The sequence below is a fragment of the Chiloscyllium plagiosum genome, unplaced genomic scaffold (genome assembly GCF_037043375.1).
Source record: "Chiloscyllium plagiosum isolate Xiang-an unplaced genomic scaffold, Cpla_swu_hap1 HiC_scaffold_30, whole genome shotgun sequence".
Classification (NCBI taxonomy): domain Eukaryota; kingdom Metazoa; phylum Chordata; class Chondrichthyes; order Orectolobiformes; family Hemiscylliidae; genus Chiloscyllium; species Chiloscyllium plagiosum.
This window is the reverse complement of record NW_028270168.1, coordinates 2,845,928-2,865,627: the sequence shown is the minus strand read 5'-3', so window position 1 is coordinate 2,865,627 and position 19,700 is coordinate 2,845,928.

Here is a 19,700-nt window from a genome sequence, read left to right as displayed (position 1 = left end):
GGATAATTCTCTGACTGTGACTTTAACAGCATGCCAATACTCAAGCCCTCGCAAGTACACGTGAGAGAGTTCAGTCTTACTTCAATAGATTTGAAATTAACTTTTACCTCCCTGTCCTTTTGTATTTTTCAAAGAGGAAAAAACAAAACGTGTCTCCAGTCTGGAATATAATCTTCAGACAATGACTTGCTGGTGAGCAGGGGATCATTGACCCCTCAGTATCTTTGTGGTGAAAAGAGATCACTGCCCAGTCTATTGACACTTTAAAAGTTCCATTCCATCAGTATCCGTCTCACTCTCTCTCTCTCTCCAGATAGCCACTTAATTTACATGCACTACCAGTTTTGATTGTATCAGCCCTCTTTTTAAAAACACATCTTGCAATTACAAGTTAAAGACATCCATAGTATTTTGGCGTTCTGACCTGTTGTTATAACACATTTTAATTCTGCAAGTCTTTTGAGGCAAAATATATCTTTAACAATGATGCAGAATGGACAACAGCAAATCAACAGCCAGATGATAATTGTTTACCTTCCAATGGGAAGAAACTGATCTGTGATTTGAAAAATGTGTCAAAAGCAAAAATGTTGCTTTGCATTAATCCAAGGAGACAATGAATTTATAAATATTTAAATTACTCTATACATATCAAAATGTAGTTTCATTACTGTACAGAAAAACAAATCTGCCCATTGCATCCACTGTGAGGTACCTTTCCCACTGAATACAAATTTAAAGAAAAAAAAAATTACTTAGCTGTCACTGATTCTTAGAATTCAAGAATGTAACAGACATTTTAAAAGAAATTATAAGGAAGAAAGTAAGAGCTTTATAGGGTCTTTGCAAGATAGAAATGTGCTGAAATGATGAAAAAAATCTCAGGTTAAGACATCTGTTCACCACAATCTTAAACCGCTATATGGGAACTACATGTTTCACTGTGTGTAAATGTAGGCTTGTGACAATAGGCAATAAAACAGGGGATAGGCAATTTCACGTGTAGCTTCAATATCTTAACAACACTGTACTTTTCAGTGGTGTGAGGTGCTGGTGTTGGACTGGGGTGGACAAAGTCAGAAGTCACAGGACACCTTTGAGGAGGGAGGAGTGCTTCGAAAGCTTGTGATTTCAAATAAACCTGATGGACTATAACCTGATGTCTTCTAACACTATTCGCTGTGTTATAATTAGGGAGCAAGGAATTGGTTTCCCCGTTTAACATCAGTACAGGTTGACTGACGGCCATGAATCATTGTGCAATGCTTTTTATTCATTCATGGGTTGAGGGTGTTGCTGGAAGGGCCAGCATTTGTTGCCCATCCATAATCCCTCCGGAGAAAGTGCTGTTAGTGAGCTGCCATTGTGAACTGCAAAGCGACTGTTTCTTTGAAAACAAAAGAGGCACTGCAAAGAGTAAATGGAATCTTGCTGTGGTAGTGGGACTCTCACCTGTTGGCTAAACAGATGGTGAGAGAATCTCAGAGCTTCTATTCAGGAAGGCACAGACTTATAAATCAGGCAGTGCATGGCCACCAATGGTCCTTTCCCTGAAATCAAGATTCCCCAGGGTGGATGTCCCATCTCTCAGCCAATCAGAAACTGGCAGCTCTTGCACTCACTGGCACCACTGAGGAAAAGGTGGGCACACCTCAGGAGATGAGGATTGTGGAGGGCCAAGGAGAAGATTAGTGATGGAGAGAGGGAGGCTACACGAGGTGGGAGCCATGTGGAGAAAGGGCCTAAGGGCTTTTAAAGCAATGATAGGGTGATGGCTGTCTCTGCGTGCCCCCTTCTTGAGGTCCAGTCCATCAATCAATCTCTTGGTTGCCTTTGGCTGAGGGAGCCCCTCCCCTGAGCTGTTGAGTGGTCCACACAGTTTGACCATCATGAAACCACATGGCAACAGGCCAACTGCAGTTGTGAGAATCCCAGTGACGATGGGGCAAAGCTCCTAAATGGAATTGACCAATGGAGGGCCTCGGTTTGGGCAGGAGGAGGAGGTTGGCCTTGGGCTTTCCCAGCAAGACCCCTACTCTGATGGAGGTGGCTGGGTCTTGCTACAACCCACTCACTGAATTAAATGCCCATACTATTTCCAGATTCACCGCCAAAAAGAGCAGAACGTTCTGCCGTTACCTCTGGTTCTTTTCACAGATACTGTCAGAGCTGCATTTTCAGCATCTCCTGTGCTTTTCTTTAATGTCTTTGTAAGTCTTGTCAGACAGAATCTGCCATTAGACATTCAAAATCACTGGAGCTAAGGCATTATGCTGCAGACCTTAACTTATCTAGATCTCTTCGGAATTCCTGCCTGGAACTGACCATTCGTGAATGTAGTTATTCGAGATTAGTGCGCTGTTTCCCTTTGCAACTGGAGGTGGGGGCAGCTAATTGGCTCACACAGGAGATGAGTTGGAATTTACTGCAGTGAGGAAATAGGCAAGAGAGGGGGCCTCAGGGGCTGTTTGGAAGGAGATGGAGACATGTGCTTCGATAGAGAATATTGAGAAAGGTACAAGTTAGATCTGAGCTTCACAAGGAACTTAGGAGGTAAGGGAGTGCCAGAGTGAGGTGAGTGATTAGAAAAGCAAAGTAGAAAGAATAAATAATTGGTGAGAATTAGTGACTGGAAGCAGAGAACAGGAGAAGAAGGTTGAAGTAATGTGTGGGAGTGCCAGTCAAAATGTAGTCACAAATCGACATGGAGATGACTCAGGTTTCATGGTATCAGTAAAGATTAGAATCGACAAGCCCCGGTTGTAAGTAAAGGACAGGGAGGACCCAGCAAGTGAAAGGTCAAAGTGAACAGAAGTTCTACAGTGTATTGTTCTCATGGACAACACACTCATTTTGGAATTACCATCACAAAAGACTCTTCAATTGTCCCCTACTCTATATCTATCCAAAAACATCGTGGTTAATGAAAAAAGGCCGAATTGTCCTTTGTCCCTCGACAACACAGCACCAAGAATTAAGTCCAAGTTAATGCTAGCAACGGCCAAAATCCCCCCCAAAAGCCAAATATTGCAGATGCTGCAGGTCTGAAAAAAAGGCAGAGAATGCGGGAGAGACTTCACAGGTCTGTGTTAATGTTTCAAGTTCAGGTGACTCATTTTCTGCTTTACTACCTCAAGGGATCAATATTTGAATTCCACAATTTCAGGTCCTGAGCACATTTGCCTATTCTCCATTTTTCTTAAATTCACAACACCACCCAGTCCCCCTGAACCCCACAGCCTTGTCATGTTTCTGTTAGGCTTACATTTCTCTCAGTAGAGAGAACCCATTCTCTCCTTTTTTTACCATAATTCACATCCAGTTTATGTCAATATGTCTCTTTTGCCACAATTAGCGGCCCCTTTGTCTTTTGTACTGGGCCTCCACACCATCTGTTCCCCCAGCCCCTTCTTCCCCTGCATCAAAAGTATAAAACCCCACCATTTTCCAGCAGTTTGATGTTCTGTAGATAGATGGATACTGGATTTAAAACATTAACTCAGTTTCTCTACAGATGCTGTTAGACCTGATGGGTCTTTCCAGCATTCACTATATTTGTTCCAAGATCCCTATCTGCTGCGACAGATAAACAATTGGAACATTTTAACATTATATCTGTTCTCAGCATCGTTAATCTGAGCTGAGCAAAACAGTAGGAGCCACTGGGAAGGTGCAGCATTATAGTGTTTGTGGATCTTGTGCAGGAAATGGCTGTCAAAGATAACTCACTTTGAAACAGAAGACATGAACAATTAGACTCTGACATGTTTCATTCTTAAGTAAAAACTGATCTGTTGTTTTTATCTAGCGTGATCTATTTTGTTTTCGATTTCCAGCATTCACTATTTCACTTTTTATTGCAGTGCTGGTAATATGGAGCCTGTACCTCAGGTAAATGCATTGTTGAATCTTATTGCCCAGCGACACAATGTGATTCACAGTCCTCTGGCCAAGTTACCTCATTTTACCAAGTTAATGAAATATTGCTGCTTTGATTGCACCAGGACATGAACCAGGGCTATGTGTAATCAAAATTATATTTTGGTGACTGAAGAATCATTTGTGTTAAGAACGAGAATACTGTTAGGGAATATTGATTGACAGTTTTATCTGAGCAATCCACAAGGTCTCCCGAACTTTTTCACTCTACTGCGTAGTTTATTTAAAGGAAATTGAGAAACCACACTGAAGGTTATATTTAAGGACTGGGTTGTTCCTGTCTGTTTATTTAAGGTTGCAATCCAAGTTCCAAAGGTAAAGGTGTATTCTAACATAAAACTGTCCACTCAGATTTTTTTTAAAGAAGTTCTTAGAAGAACTTTCATTCCTTACTTTAGTAAATAAATTATGGGCAAAGCAGAGAACTTAACCTTTTGATAAATCGGTGTCTTATTTTCATTGGTTTTACCTTTTTATTTCAACAATTAACCATCTGTATGAAACAGATGTCATGCTTTTTAAATGATTTTCCAAAGGTTATATTAAGTCGTAACACCTGCATATTAGATATGAAGCAGAATAAAGCTCATGGTTTTTGCCTTGGGTACACATACAAACAAGATCCATTTTATATCAGGTTCACTGAAACTGTATCCTTTAATATGATATAGATACAGAAGCCAAATAGGGTACCTTCACAGGCAATCCATGGACTTTGCTAATTTATGGTTTCCAAATCCGTCACTAATACAAACTGATACAAACTGTCCCTCGTTATGGTTTTGCACTTGTCAAAACTTCAGGATTGTCCCAGACGCTCCAGGAATTGAACAGTTGTTCTAATATTAAACAAAAGTCTCAGTGCCATTGAAATATGCATTACTTTTGTTTCCTTTGTACATAATTGTTATTTACAAAAATATTATTGATATGTCAAAGACTGTGAGACAGAATGAGGCCAGAGTTCATGTGATGGCAACATATCATTGCTCAAGGGCAATAAGTGTTGGTCTTGCCAAGGAAATCTATATCCACCAAACAAAGAAATAAAATCAAGATTGGAGTGGTTCTAACCTCTACACTGTATTAAGTGAACATTTCAGCAACGCTAAATCAGACAGATACATATATATAACACATTCTGTACTAGCCAGGTACAGAGTGAAACCAATGACTCTTATAGTGTAACCACAACTTAGTAATGGAACTCGATCAAAATTCAGGAAGTATTTAATGATCATAGCAGGAGAAACCAATTACCATTAACAACTGGATCAAATCTAGAAAAGATTTAGATTTGCATTATAAATATCTTTTGTTGGCATTGTTGTGTCATAGCTTTTGCACAATTTTGGGAATTTCTGTGATCAAGCCTTCATATGAAAAATGAAATGACTTCAAGTAAAAATCTTATAAAATTCTTATTGAAATTAATAATAATAAAAAGTTTGCCAACAATGATAACCTTTAAAAGGTCATCTGAGTTGATTGTCAATGCAACAGTTCTGAGGAGTTATTTGTAAAATGTCAGAGTTCTCATTTATCGTCAGGTAATTGGTGGTAGGGTCAGAAACTGGGAGAAAATGTCAAAACCAAATTTCTACATAACTTCCTGTTTCTTTCTTGGCTGTAAATTCACAGCGTCCGAAACTCTGAAACTTGTGAAGGGGCCGATTGGTATGGTTATGCTGTAGGACCCTGGATAGAAGGGAAGTGGAAGTGAGGGTGGAGATGTCACCACAGCAGGGACCTTACAGTGCTCACACTGCTTACACCATATTTAAAGTCCAGTTCCTCACCAGTTCAGATGCTACAGGCTAAGACCTATCTCTCACATTGTTGTGTTTGAATATGATCACCAAGCCCAGGCAGGAAAACTCACTTCCTGCTTCATGGATGGCAATCTGGAAGCACTGGTGGAGAGGATGATTATCTATTAGCCTGTTGACCACTGCATCCTGCCAAATCCAGCCTGGACTCAGGCGGTAGCCAGCTGGACACTTCCCTTCTTCCTGCAGCGCTGGATATTCCTTCAGACACTGAGGCTGCACTGCCCCGAGGGGGGCGGGGATGGGGGGGCACCCTCAGACCAGGCTGAGAGGGCTCTGGTGCCACGGCTGGTCCTGATCGAGGAGGAAGTCCTGCAGGACTCCAGGTCACTAACCCCTGTCTGCCATGTCCGGGGGAAATGTCAGGAACGGTGCAGGGCAGCTGCTGACTGGCAGTGCTTGTCCGAGAACACAATGGAATTTTAAAGATGGTGCAGGTACAAGGGATGCTGGTTCAATCTGGGATATCTGCTGAGTGGCGAGTTGTTCTGGGAATGGAATATGGTAATATAGGACTGGAATTAGACTTGAGTGATTAGACGGTGGCAAATAGTTAATCAGATGACTTTATTGAGTTTAATGAGATGAGTATAAGATGTGGCCAGGAAATTCATTAGGCCTCATAGTGAAAATCCCTCCAAAAAACCCAATGTGAGTCAGACTTAGCCAAAGGTACTGAACTGGTCATCGTGGTAATAGGAAAAGGTATTTTATTTGATTTTGTGACCCATAGAGTAACAGGACTAGAACAATGGTGCACTCTCCAGCCTCTGTCATAACACTTCACACATTCAGCCAGTCTGGAGGATCCACAATTCCACCAAAAAGATTTTATTTCTGACTCAGGCTTCTGGCAGGTCTTTGACTTAAGAAGAGTTCAGTTTATTTTGATTCGAAGAGTGTGGTGCTGGAAACGCACAGCCAATCAAGCAGCATCCGAGGAGCAGGCGAATCATTGTTTCAGGCATAATTATACCTAAAAAATCGACTCTCCTGCTTCTCAGATGCAGCCTGACCTGCTGTGCTTTTCCAGCACCACACCCTTTGACTCTGATCTCCAGCATTTGTGGTCCTCACTTTCTTCTAGTTTATTCTGATTCTTGTGTCATTCCCATGCTGGAGGATCCTGCCTGTCTTTCACAGAAGACATCCTCCATTGTTGTTGTTGATGTTGAAACCTATTTTAAAGATAAAATAATCTTTTGTCATTGCTGGCCTCTGCTTTTGCCTGTAAGGATAACTTTTTGTCCATAGCGTTGACACTTATTCTTAGGACCTGATGTTTTGTTTACTTTTTGTATCAGGTTGTCATTTTAACTCATTTGTGGGATGTGAGTATTACTGGTTCAGTCAGTATTTATTGCCCATCCCAAAATGTCCAGTTAAGAGCTAACCATATTGCTGTGTGAGTCCACTCAGGGGATTTTTGTCATTCAAGATTCCACATTTATAGTTTCAAGTAGTTTGTAAAAGTTATTAATGAAATTCTCCACAGATTCTCTGACAAATTATTTTTCTCTTAAATCTTGCCCACTCAAGAGTTATGAATTTTCTTAAGTTGAAGTAATTGGTGAAAGCTTTTATAACATCACCAAAAATGTATCTTCTTTTATTTTCTGATTGTTTTTTACATTATCTAATATAGGCCTGATTGAATATAATACTGTATTAACTTGTTCTACCTTTGAATTTGATATTAAAACTTTGAAGAAATTCTATATCTTAGAAACTGTTTACTCCATGCAGTCCAATGTTGTATTCTCTTAGGCTCATCTCTTTGGAGCTACTAACACTGCTTTAATTTCCACTTGATATATTGATTCAAGCCGATATTGATCAACTTACTGTCATGTAACTCTGTATAATTTCAGTATAATATTAAATCTGATGCACTGGAAGCTTATCATCTTGCATTAGGAATAGGAGTATAGAATTAGGGATAGAGCATAAAAGTAGGGAGCTGTTGCTTCAACAGTGAGACCACACTTGAAGTATTGCTGACAGCTTTCATAGAAAGCTTACAGCATTCGGCCCAACAGGTCCACATTGACTCTCTGAAGACCACCCCAGCCAGACTCATCCCCCTACGTATCCATGGCTAATCCACCTAATTTACATACCCCTGGACACTATGTCCAATATAGCATGGCCAATCCACCTAACCTGCAAATGTTTGGATTGAGGGAGGAAACCCACACAGACATGGGGAGAATGTGAAAACTCCTCACAGGTGGTTACCCAAAGCTAGAATTGAACCCAGGTCCAGCCCAGGTCCCTGGCGCTGTGAGACAGCAGTGCTAACCACTGAGCCACCATGCTACCCCACTTACTTGGTCCTCTTACTTGAGGAGAGATGTAGTTGTAATGGATGAGATGGTTCACTTGATTGATTCTAGAGATGCAGGAGTTGTCACATGAAGCGAGATTGAGTAGCTTAGACCGTTACTCTTTGAAGTTTAGAAGAATGAGAGGAGATCTAATTGAGTGATAGAAGATGCTAATGAGGATTGACAAAGTTGACATAGAGAGGAAGTTTCCAAATGTGGGGTAATCTAGAATGAGAGATTATGGTTTTACGATAAGGGGCAGCAGATTTAAAACAGAGATGAGGAGAAATTACTTCTCTCAAAGGTAAAAATCACACAACACAAGGTTATATTCCAACAGGACTTTGGAAATACAAGCTTTCGGGTGCTGCTTCTTCATCGGGTAGCTACCTGACAAAGGAGTGGCGCTCCGAAAGCTTGTAGTTTCAAATTAACCTGTTGGACTATCACCTAGTGTTGTGTAATTTTTAACTTTGTCCACCCCAGTCCCACACCAGCACCTCCACATCATTCTCTCAAAGGGTGATGAATGTGTGAAGTTCAGTCTCCCAGAGTGTGGTGGGTGACTGTAAGAGTATACAAAATAAGAACAGGTGTAGTCCATTCAGGCAGGGACATTGGCTGCTGGGGCATTGAGTAAACTTAAAGGATAAATAATAAAGCTTTTAAAATTCTTCTAAATGGTGCAAAAGTATAAGTTCTTCAAATTTGTTTTGAAGCTTATAAAGTTTGCAAAAAAAATTAGAATTTTTTTGATATAATTATTAGATTTTCAGGAATCAAAATGAAGGCTTACCCTTTTAATGAACCAAATAATGTGTTCATAGCATTTATCTTCTTCTTATGATGTTTTCCTTTATCAGCCTGTCGACCTGCTCAGCTACATTTCCTACCCCTTTTCCTTTGGGCTCTAATGTACTGCTGGTAATCCCAATGTCCCCTGGCCCTGCAGCCTGAATCCCAGCTCAGGTCTGCTGCCTTTGTCTGGAGTGTGACTGTCTGGCCTCACACTGACTTGTTGGGGCTTTTGACCACCAAGCCTGGCTGCCTTTTCACCTCAAGCTGTTATTGCCTTCGATCTGCCTGAGCTGCTGAAAGACAAGATGAATCTTTCTTAAAACAACAAGGCTTTTAAAGTGATCACCCATCTGTATGCAATTTCTTTTCTTAACTTTCTTCAGGTTCAGTGTAGGTTTCCTCTTTACACAACTGTGACTGCTGCTGACATCTTATGGTATTGGGCTGTAAATAGAATCTACTCCATTGTGTTACAATCTCAGCTGAAGTTATTACTGAGCACATTTATTACACAAATGAAATAAATGTAGAAAGAAGAATAAATGAGAGAGTTTACATAGAACATAAGTTTAAAGATTTCAATTTGCATAGTAAAAACCAAAGTATTAACCTCAACAGCACTTCTTTCCTGTGCTCATACCAAAGCAAATTCACTTTTCCTTCACATTATTGGGCTAAACCTGAGTGTGGTCTCAATTCCCAGTCTTGTGAATCTGATAACCTCTTCTTTGAGTCTTCATAAGAGCTTAGATGTTCTCAGCTTCAAATAACCCCTTCAGGATTTTAACCAGATGTTACTAGTCTAGGAATTTCAAATCGACTCCTTACACTGAGGTAACTTGTTTTCTCAGCAGTTCTTAATTACATTTACAGCTTTCAAAGTAGTTGTCGTATATATCCAGCTTCACACCATGAACTCTGCAAATCTGAAACCAAAAGGGTATTCTTCAAATCATGGGTGTTTTCCATAAGGCAAAAATAAAAACAATTTCTGGATCCTTCTAGCTGAAGCCTAATGCTCAACTGTTTACTTTGTTTCTCATAAAATTCAACCAGAAAGTCTCTCTTTTATACTGTGTTTAAGATAAATCACCATGGCTACATAAATACATAGAAGTTAATTATTAAACCCCTTCACAGACAAAGACAAAACTCACAGGTCACTCCTTCAAAATGCAGATATTAAAATAAATGTTATTAAAAACATATAAATTAAATATGTTACATCATAATTGCTCACCGTGCTAAGATTTGATGTAAAGGATGCCATAGTTACAGATTACGTAGTTAATCAGATGAGCTTGGCAAGCTACAGCAAGAGAACTTGCTAGCTCTCACAGCAACAATCCCTCCTAAAATGTTAACACAATTCGAACTTAGCCAAAAAAAAAAGTAAATTTCAATCCTATATTTGAAACATATTCCATTGGTCACAAACTGCATTGAGACACCTGGTGGCCATAAATACATGTTTCTTTTTCTTTCATCAAGCATCTCATAGAAACATGGATTCCCTGACCTTCTATTTTTGACTATCAATGTCAAAATCTAACTTGATTTTACTTCAGATCCAAACATTAGTCTCTGTCAAATAAAATAGAAAGCATAGTTGCAGTGTATAATAGTAGGAGGGGTGTTGGTGACCAAACAGACACTGCTTCTGTTGATCAGAGGTTGGGAACCAGAGGACACACATGTAGGATAATTGTAAAGATATCAGAGATGGTGAGAGTTTTCATTCTGCAGCGAGTGGTGATCTGCAGTTTAGGCTACCTGATACAATTCCATGATAACTTTCAAAATTGCGTCAGCCAGAAATTTAGAAGTACCAATATTGTAGATCTATGATGAAGAAGAATTGGACATTTTCTTCCAAGAGCTGGCACACACTCAATGGGATGAAAGGCCTGTTCTGTCCTGTAAGATTGTCTGATTCTAACCAAGCACTTTAATGTGAAGCTAATCCTCCATTCAGGTGCAATGTTACAATGAGTGTCTCTAATCCAGATGCTTATCTGGAGTTAGTCTGGAAGAGATACCTCCTGAGCAGAGCAGCACATTGTGACTTGTAAAAGGTGATGCCGTCCTTTCCCCATTCTAAAGCGGACTCTCAGCTAGCACACATTGATCCAAATGTTATTTTACCTGCAGGGCAACATTTCTTTGAAAATTGCAAGACATCTCTAAAAAGGTTAGTCATGTCTTGCTGAACTCACACACATTCGCTTCCATTAGAGCCAGAGGCTAAACGCTGTTCAGGAGCAACACCTTTAGTCAAACAAGAGAAAAGGCCACAAATCCAAAATGGAAAAAAATATACCCGGCAATTTTCTCTCTGATTTGCATTCCTCCGTGTGATTCTTATTTTTTCTCCCTTTTTCACTTATGATGTATCGGTGACACTGGCGAGACCAACATTTATAGCCCCTCTCTAATTTTCTTTGGGAAGGTGATAGTGACTCTCCCCATTGAGTGTCTTGCTTGGGCTATTTCAGAGAGCAGTTCAGAGTCAATCGCATCACTGTGGGTCTGGAGTAACATGTAGGCCAGACCAGGTAAGGACAAATTTCCTTCCCTAAAGGACATCAGTAAAACAGATTGGTGACACTACTATGCATTAGTCAATTATTTATTCAGGTCCCAGAGGGAGGCTGAAACTACAGCCTTACAAATGTTGTTGCTGAGTCACCCTGACTCTTGTGTCTGGTTATGCTCTCATGCTCAGAAAAGATACTGGCTGATCAGTGATCTCTCTTGCACCGGGAACCCATTTATATTGCAATAGTTCTTGTTTTATTTTTCTATCAATTTATTTCCTGTTATCCTCTTAAATGTCCTTTTTGCTCTTCCCAAGTAACAAACCAGCCATTTCTCCTGGTCTTCCACATTCCATGCCTGAAGACGAATCACATGGAATCTCCACAGTAGAAACCTGCTGATTGATCTGAGCCAGAGTTTAAACTGTACACCAGCCTCTTCCCAGGATAGTAACTCATCCAGCTACACCCATCTCATTCAGTTTGATGTCTTCCTAACACATCTCTCTTATATATCAAGGTTTTCTTTCAATCCATCAATGTCATCTGTTTCAATGAATCCATGTGGTAACAATTCCACATTGACACCGTTCCATCAGGAATTCCTTCTGACATTAATTCCTTGTTGTGTCAGTGACTTTCTTATAATTGATTTTGTCCTCAAAGGAAACAACAACAATTTCCATTTATATAGAACCTTTAATGTAATGAAACATTTTGAAGAATTTCACAATATAACAGTGAGCTCATAAGGAAGTATTGAATCTGATAACCACAAACAGGGTCAAGGAGGTCCCTTTTTGTGAGTCTCTTAATAGGAGAAGGTGAGCTAAAGAGTTGGCCAAGTTTAAACAGGAAATTCCAGAGCTTGGATTTCAGGCAGTTGTAGGCAGGAAGTTGTCATCAATGGTGGAGCAATTAAAGTCAGGAATGCTTAAGGGGCCAGAATTACAGTTCAAAGGACAGTGGAGGATTGACCACTTAGAAAAGGTTAAAGTGGAGGGTGACTCCAAAGTGAGGATTGAAATTTCCTTACATTTACACCATCAAAACCTTCCATAAATTTAAAGATGTCTATCAGGTCTTCTCTTAATTTCCTCTTTTCATAGAGAAATGTGCTACTTAGTCTTCCTGTTTCTCACTTCCAGAAACAGCCTTTCAAATATTTTCTGCACACCTTCCAGTGTCTGAAGGCGGTGTGTGTGAGAGATTAGCAGTTGGGTGTGGTGCTGCCCAGCTGTTACCTGTACTGATTGGAATGAGGTCAGCCTGGTGGAGCTCATAGAATATGAGTTCCCTGATTGGACCGAATTAACAACCCAATCAAGGAGCCCAGGCTGACAGTTTTAACAGGAGTGTCCTGTTACTGTGAGAGTTGGCTCTGAGGGAGCTGGATCAGTGTCAAGGGCTCTCCCCTTGTAAATAAAGAGTGACTTGATGATGGGGATATTGGCCTTGGTGGAGTTATTTCATCACCATTGATGAAGGGTGACTCACTGTCTGAATTACAGGCTGACTTCCCAGTCCTTCATGGCACTGACTGCTTCTGGGCAAAGAGCAATTTGGAACAAGCATCTCAAGCTGTGTTTGTTGGCCACTTATTTAATATGAAAAATACCAAACAGCTTCTTCAGGTTTGGACAAGAGTTAAAAATCACACAACACCAGTTTATAGTCCAACAGGTTTAATTGGAAGCACTAGCTTTCAGAGCCCCGCTCCTTCATCAGGTGAACCACTTCGAAAGTTAGTGCTTCCAAATAAACCTGTTGAACTATAACCTGGTGTTGTGTGATTTTTAACTTTGTCCACCCCAGCCCAACACTGGCTCCTCCACATCCTCAGGTATGGGTAAGAGGCCCCTCATGTTTGTCCTTGCCCCATTTGATGTACAGCTTCCAGCTGGTTGGAAATGTTACATTTTCATTTCTGCCTGACAGTTTGTCATTCCCAGTTTTCAGATACTGTGTGGCTCATTTCCTAATCCCAAATCCTTGTTTTGCACAGAGGATGACTCAAAACCTTTGAGACTGATTCATTTAGATTGGCACATGTGACTGTAAAACATGCTCATGCCGAATACATTAAATACAGGCCGTCTGCCAACAGGTTTAAAAAAAATGCTTTTATGGGACATTTAAAAAGGTAGAGTACCTAACATTGCAAACAGCGCCCACTCTGCTGTAAGGTTTGCTTTTCAAGATACATGTTGGAGATTGAAACAAATGGGGCCATGTGCCAAGTATACGCACATACTCTTCCCAGTAACTAGTTGTGGCAAATATTTATTGCTTAATATTTGGCATGTATGTTTTGTCTTAATATATATTTTAACAAATTGAATTTAACTTTTAAGTCTAAAGATTTTCAGCCTGCTGCTTGGCTATTGAACATTTAGTTTAGGCGTTGGCAGAAGGTGGGGAGTGGGAAGTGTGAGCTGTAATAATGTTTGAAAGATAAGCAAGTTGAAAGAGGTAGAAAATAATAATGATGGCGTTTCATTGGGGTGTGAGTACAGCCTGACATCTGACATGTTGCTCAGTCCCTCTCCTCAGGAACACTGATAACATTGACAATTCAGCCCCACTAACATGGCACTCTCAATTCACCAAACTATTTTCCCCAAGTTTTCTGAAGTGCATAGAACAGACTTGAAGGTATCAGTCAATACCTCTCCTCTTACATCCTGTACAGTCTAAAGCTAAACCTCAACCCTGCAAATGCACATGTTTCAACTGCACAATTACTGAGACAGAAACCACAACAATTATGCTGTGGCCAAACACATGCTCTGAGCAATCGAAAGATGATGGAATCTTGTCAGTCTTACTAAAGCAGCACATTCAGCCGAATGAAGAAATGTATCAAATGCAAATTTTAATTAAGAAAGTCAGTAAGTACAAGGAAAATATTTTGATTTGCTACTTCTCAAGGAAATGCTTATTTCAGAATGACTGAAATTGGATCTGTGATCTGCCAAAAATGATCTTACAATCATACTGTGTCCTGAATAAGATTGTCCTTTGAAGACAAACACCTGTCTGGGGTGATAATGTAAACACTGCAGAATGTCGACTGAGTGATGGGTTTGTTATTCAATATTTTCCAAAGAGATATGTTGGTAATTTAATCATATTTATCAAAATACATTTTAAATGACTGCGTCCATCTCAAGCAGGAAGCCAGTTTCAGCGGAATACAAAACATTTATTGTTATCATTTTGAAAACCGAATCTTTATTTTCCAAGAATCAAGAGCACATTTGAACCTTTTTACCTTTAGCACCAGTTGACACATGAAATATCATAAAACACGAGACAGTGCAAAGCTCCTTTCCCCTGAAGCAAGACTCTAGATGAAAATGGGACACTTGGTGAGTTAGCTGAAAATATGGCACACCCTCTTACAGGAATGATGTGGCAAAGTTAGTTGCTACAAATTTAAAAACATGAAACCATATAATTCTTAAACATAGTGGGGTAAATTTACCAAGTGGCTAAGTGCAAGTTTTGGGGAGATTAATAGAAGATTTCTCTCTGTGAGCTCGTGGGAGAATTACAGAATTGTTCTGGTGCTGAAGGAGGCCATTCGGCCCCTTGAGCCTGCACCAAGTCTTCAAACAAGCTTCATTACTTAGTGCCAACCTCCTTCTTTCCCCTGGCATCCCTGAATACTATTTCTATCTAAATAATCTTCCAATCCCCCTTGATTGCACCATTGAATCATATTTCCAGGCAGCGCTAACCTTATTGTGTGAAAAGATGTTTTGCTCACATCAACTCTGCTTCACTTGCATATCACTTTAAATCTATGCCCTTTCCTCCCATTTCCTCCTCGGTGCAGGAATAGTTTCTCAGTATTTATTCTGTATAGCCAGCTCATGATTTTGAAAACCTCAATAAAAACTCCTCTCCTGGGAGAACAGTCTGTTTTTGACCAGCCTTGATGTTCAGTTGTCTCTGTCTGGAAACTAGACACTGGTTAGTAGGAAATGGAGAGTTACTGATTCACTTAGAAAATGTCGCTGATTTAGCCACTGAAACGTCACAACTCATAGCAACTGCTGCAGGAAAGGCAACTTGTTTTCTTCAAGTTTAAACTGAGTTTTGTTTTACTGTGACCTTTGTTTGGGAGAGCAACAGTACACACTCCTGTGCCTTTCTCGTCTCTATGCCTCTGTCTCTGAAACCTGTTTCCAATTCCAACCTGCTCAGTCAGCTGATGGAATACTGGAGGTTGGCTAACATGGTGCCACTATTTTAAAAAGATGGTAAGGAAAAGGGAAAGGAAGGGAACTATAGACCAGTGAGCCTGACATTGGTGTTATTGGAGGGAATCCTGAGGGACAGGATTTATATTTGGAAAGGCAAGGACTGATTAGGGATAGTCAACATGGCTTTCTGTGTGGGTAATTGTGTTTCGCTAATTTGATTGAGTTTTTTGAAGAAATGATGAAGAGGATTGATGAAGGAAGAGCAGTGGATGTGATCTATATGAACTTCAGTAAAGTGTTTGACAAGATTCTGCATGGTTGATTGGTTAGCAAAATTAGGTGACATGGAATACAGGGAGAACTAGCCATTTGGATACAGAACTGCCTCGAAGGTAGAAGATAGAGGCTGGTGGTGGAGGTTGCTTTTCAGACTAGAGGCCTGTGACCAGTGGAGTGCCACAGGGATTGGTGCTGGGTCTGCTGCTTTTCATCATTTGTATAAATGATTTGGATGTGAACATAGAAGGTATGGTTAGTAAGTTTGCTGATGACACAAAAATTGGAGGCTTATTGGACAGCGAAGAAGGTTACCTTAGAGTACAATGGGATCGTGATCAGATGGGCCAATGGGCCAAGGTGTGGCAGATGAAGTTTAATTTAGATAAATGTGAGGAGCTGCATTTTGGAAAGACAAATCAGGGCAGGACTTATACGCTTAACAGTAAGGTCCTAGGGAGTGTTGCTGAACAATGAGACCTTGGAGTGCTGGTTCATAATTCCTTGAAAGTGGAGACGCAGGTAGATAGGATAGTGAAGAAGGCATTTGGTATGCTTTCCTTTATTGCTCAGTGCATTGAGTATAGAAATTGGGAGGTCATGTTGAGGCTGTACAGGACGTTGGTTAGGCCACTTTTGGAATACTTCATGCAATTCTGGTCTCCTTGCTACATGAAAGATGTTGTGAAACTTGAAAGGAATCAGAAACATTTTACAAGGATATTGCCAGGGTTAGACAGTTTGAGCTATAGGGAGAGGCTGAATAGGCTGGGGTTATTTTCCCTGGAGCATTGGAGGCTGAGGAGTGACCTTATAGAAGTTTATAAAACATGAAGGGCAGGGATAGGATGAATAGCCAAGGTCTTTTCCCCAGGGTGGGGGAGTCTAAAACTAGAGGCCGTAGGTTTAGGGTGAGAGAGGAAAGATATAAAAGAGACATAAGGGGCAACATTTTCATGTAAAGGGGGATGTGTAAATGGAATGAGCTGCTAGAAGAAGTGATAGAGATTGCTACAGGTACAACATTTAAAAAAATCTGGATGGATATATGAATAGGAGGGGTTTGGAGGGATATTGGTCAAATGCTGGCAAATGGGATTAGACTAATTTAGGATCTTTGGTCAGCATGGATGAGTTGAACTAAAGGGTCTATTTCCATGCTGTATATCTTTATGACTCAATAACTATCAATATCTCTCCAAACTGTTTGTATTCCACTTGCAACATGTCTGTCCACCTATTTTTGTGTCATCTGTAAATACGGCTGGCGTGCATTCACTTTCTTCCTCTGAGTCATTCATACATATTAAAGCAGTTGTGGTCCCAGTGATGATCCCTGTGGAATCCCACTGGGCATTGGTCACCAATCTGATAAAGAACCCCTCTCCATACTCTTTGTTTCTGTCGTGAGCTAATTCTCTGTCCCTGCCACTGTATAACTACCTCCACCACCATGGGCTCTTATGAAGTACACCTCATTGGACGACCGACTCAACACGGACGTATACTATAAACCGACTGACTCCCACAGCTACCTAGACTACACCTCCTCTCACCCTGCCCCCTGTAAAAACGCATTCCCATATTCCCAATTCCTTCACCTTCGCCGCATCTGCTCCCAGGAGGACCAATGCCAATACCGAACAACCCAGATGGCCTCCTTCTTCAAAGACCGCAATTTCCCCTCAGACGTGGTTGACAATGCTCTCCACCGCATCTCCTCCACTTCCCGCTCCTCCGCCCTTGAACCCCGCCCCTCCAATCGCCACCAGGACAGAACCCCACTAGTACTCACCTACCACCCCACCAACCTCCAGATACGTCGGATCATCCTTTGTCATTTCCGCCACCTCCAAATGGTCCCCACCACCAAGGATATATTTCCCTCCCCTCCCCTATCAGTGTTCCGGAAAGACCACTCCCTCTGCGACTCCCTTGTCAGACCCACACCCCCCCACCAACCCAACCTCCACTCCTGGCACCTTTCCCTGCAACCGCAAAAAATGCAAAACTTGCGCCCACACCTCCCCCCTCACTTCCCTCCAAGGCCCCAAGGGATCCTTCAATATCCATCAGAAATTCACCTGCACCTCCACACACATCATTTACTGCATCTGCTGCACCCAATGTGGCCTCCTATACATTGGGGAGACAGGCCGCCTACTTGCGGAACGTTTCAGAGAACACCTCTGGGACACCCGCACCAATCAACCCAACCGCCCCGTAGCTGAACACTTTAACCCCCCTCCCACTCTGCCAAGGACATGTCTTCTTGACCTGCAATCTTCTTCCCGACCTCTCCGCCCCCACTCCCTCTCCGGCCTATCACCCTCACCTTAACCTCCTTCCACCTATCGCATTCCCAGCGCCCCTCCCCCAAGTCCCTCCTCCCTACCTTTTATCTTAGCCTGCTTGGCACACCCTCCTCATTCCTGAAGAAGGGCTAATGCCCGAAACGTCAATTCTCCTTTTCCTTTGATGCTGCCTGACCTGCTGCGCTTTTCCAGCAGCACATTTTTAAATACCTCATTCAATGCCTTCGAGAAGTCCAACTCCAACTCGAACTGGTTCCTCTCTACCCACTCTGGTTGAGACTTCCTCAAAAAACTCTAATAACTTAGTCAGACACAGTTTCCCTTTCATGAAGCCATGCTGACTTTGCTTGATTAGATGAAGATTTTTCAAATCTTCTTCAATTACTTCATTAAAAATTGATTCCAACATTTTCCTAACAATAGATGTTGGGATATTCAGCCTATAGTTACCCACTTTTTACATCCTTCTCTTTTTGAATAGAGATCAAATTCTTTGGGTTTTTTTCTCCAGAATTCAAGGATTTTTGGAAAATCACAACCCATGCATCCCCTATCTCTATTCTGTAGCTACTCCCTTTAGGATCTTAGGATGTAAACCATCAGGGCCAGGGGACTTATCTTCCTTTAGCTCCTATAGTTTGTTCAATATTACTTCTCGAATGATGGTAATGGTACTTAATTCTTCCCCATATTCTCTGATATTAAAGGGATGTTTGATGCCTGATGCAAAATATCCTCTGCATTTCCCTGTGCCTGATAACTATCTTTTCAGGATGACTTTCCTCTGACTCTACCATTGTGTGGCCAAGTATCTGTGTACACGCCCCTGGATTGATATTGAACTTTGACCTACTGTGCTCGTAACCTCTGACTGATATCAGTCAGCCTTGGCTTGATTGAGGACACTTTCCTTAGACATTGAGGCATGGCTGTTTGACTGAGGCACATGCAGTGTGTTTGTGTGTTAGCTGTTGTCACTTGGTGTGAGTGGGAGATTGATGCAGCACCATGCAATACAGCAAACCATGCTGCCCCCTGGGCTGATCACAGCTGGGAAACGTCAACCTGGCTGGCTCTGAGTCTGCGCTAAAGGCGAAGGCAGGACAGGTGTACCGTGAAACTGTAAGTTCTGTAAGGTCAAGGTGAGGCAGAATTGCTATGAGCATCCAAGAAGGTCCAAAGTGAGTGAGTGCAAAGCGAGGAATGCTGAGATTCAATCTGTTCTGAGTTATGACGTGGATGCTGACTGTATCCGAAAAGAATGCCAGGTGTATATTCAGTGCCAACCTCTATGGGCAGGGAGGCAGTGGTGCTGGGGGAGGCAGGGTGGTGGTGGTGCAGCTCACTGCCTGTGGAGTGTGCCCTGAAATATTGGGAATGATTGATCAAGGCAGAGGACAGTCTACTCTGACTCTCATATTGGGAATTGTTGGCATTCAGCAAATTGCAGGTAAGTGAAGCAAAACTT